This window comes from Crocodylus porosus, unplaced genomic scaffold (assembly GCF_001723895.1).
Source record: "Crocodylus porosus isolate Cpor-Errol unplaced genomic scaffold, CroPor_comp1, whole genome shotgun sequence".
Classification (NCBI taxonomy): Eukaryota; Metazoa; Chordata; order Crocodylia; family Crocodylidae; genus Crocodylus; species Crocodylus porosus.
In genome coordinates this window covers 33553111-33555414 of record NW_017728914.1, presented here as the reverse complement: position 1 = coordinate 33555414, position 2304 = coordinate 33553111, and positions in this window count along the sequence as shown.

Genomic DNA, 2304 nt, shown 5'->3' with positions numbered 1-2304 from the left:
AACCGCAAAATATTATCACCAGTACTGCAAATCCAAAAGAAACCGTTAGTGCAACATGATGGAGATTTATAAAAGCCCCAAATAATTGTTCCAGTAGCAGCTGGTACTTAGCTCCCACGTCTCTATGTGGGATTTTGTTCTGCTGTGTGTGCTGTCAGTTCATATGTCTTCAAGCTTGAGATGTGCCTGAATGAAAACGCTGGGTCCATGCCACCCCCCTCCCCAGAGCATTGTGGAGGGTCTGATGTCAGTCCCAAACTCAGCATGTGGGTCCTTAGGATTTCTACGGAGAGCACAAATCTCCTGCCTTTCGTGCACTGAAACATCCGAGGTAAAGTTACTGGAATGCATTGCTCCTAAAGCCAGTTGTACATTAAGATGCTCCATTTATTCTTATTTGAAGGTGTCATCCCTGAATAAATATAGTGATATAGACCCTGATGTTTGATGTTCCAGATACTATGATCTATCTTGTCACATGCAGGAGGGTGGATCTCGGTAGGATCTGAAGTGAACAGAATTTGCATTTGAATGATATACAGAACCTGAATACCAGTGGTGCAGAGCCAGGTCTGCAGGCACCGCCTTGCAGAAGTGAGGCCCATTCACATGAGCAGTCCCATTGGCTTCTGTAAAGGTCTCTTGCTGTATCAGAGTCATTCTTGCCCCCATGAATGAGGTTTGATCCCTAATTTCTTAACCCAATCTGCCCAGACACATCATTTACATTAGGTCAGTTCTGCTCAGGGACTTTCTTTAATTCACACTGAGCATTAAGGTCAGTTTTTCCACTGTGCTCAGCACTCCACTGCTTCCCTGGCTCTTCCTGGGAGCGGCTTTAGTTGCCATCGCAGAGGGCTGCTGGGTGACTTGAGCTCGTCCTCAGATCGGGTGGCTTCAGGTAGGTGTCTGAATGGGAGCTGAGCTCTCTGCCGTATCTCATGCCAGCCTGAAGCAACGCTTAGCAATACAAATGCTTTTTTGCAGTTGTGCCAACGTTAAATGTTTCCCCACATGCTTCAGGAGCTGAAGAGTGAGCCAAAGGCACTACATGCTGAGGAGAGGCGGAAAGACTTCAGCCTGAAGGAAGGCTTATTAAAAATCTTGGCGCCTGGGCTCTTCTTGTTCAGAAGAACAGAGGGTTTAGTAAGGAGTCTCCTGCAGCCCTGAGGAGCAGCCGATAAGTGGAGCAATAAGTCCTTGCTGTGGACTCCATCTCGGCGCCCCCAAACCACCATTTGGGAAGTTACTAGGTGCAAGCCGGTAGAACCGAAGGGCCAGCTGCTCCATGGGTGTAAAGCCGCATAATCACAAGAAGCCATTTGCTGATTTAAGCCAAAGCTTCCAGCCCCAAGGAGTTGCATTTCCCCCTCGAAGGCATGAGGCACAAATCTGCCTCCATACCCCATGGCTTGTCCCTGAAAAGGCTCAAAAGCTTGGGGCACATTTACTCCACAGTGTCCAGGAGCCTGCCCACTTGTGCCTGCTCTGTAATGCATGCCAGAAAAAAAGTCATGCTTTGGTGTTCATGTAGCATCAGGTCTTAGGCTCTGGAGCAGCCAGGACATAGATGCTGGGTGCATGCGGCTTTTCTAAGAGCAGCGCCACGACTTGCAGGACTGGCGAGCTGGAGGTTGGAAGGGTGTAGGTTGTAGCCATGTTGGTCTAAGGACATAGGCAGACAAGGTTCTTCGGGTAAATCTGATATCTTTTATAAGACCAACTCAAAAATTGGAAAAAATCTTCTTTGCAAGCTTTCAGGTACAAACACCCTTTGTCAGGCTGAGGAAGCACCTGCAGTTGGTGTGTGCACTCTTCCTGGATGGAGCATGTAGTTTAGACGCCAGTGGCCGGTCTGCATGCAAGGAAGTTGGAGCAGGGATTTTCACAGCAGCGTGCCCTAACACGGTCCTATGCAGCAAAGGCATGCGTCTTATGGGAAGAATGGGCTGGGGTGTTTCTTGCTAACCAATGCAGTATCGGCAGTTCTCCCCTGGGTTGCCATGTCTCTCCCTGCAGAGCTGACTCAGGAGCATGAATGTGCTGCTCTGGGAGCAGGCACATTACAGGTGGGAGGCTCGTCTCAATCTCTCCAGGGAACTCTGTGGGCTGAGGACTGGAAATGCAAACCCTGCCCTAGAAACAAGTGATGCTGCCCAATAAGATTATTTCCTGATTTCACGCCCAGAATAGCAGCTCTGGCTGAACTCAGTGCATGGTTTCATAGTTTCATAGTAGCTAGAGTCGGAAGGGACCTAGGTAGATCATCTAGTCCGACCCCCTGCCTTGGCAGGAAAGAGCACC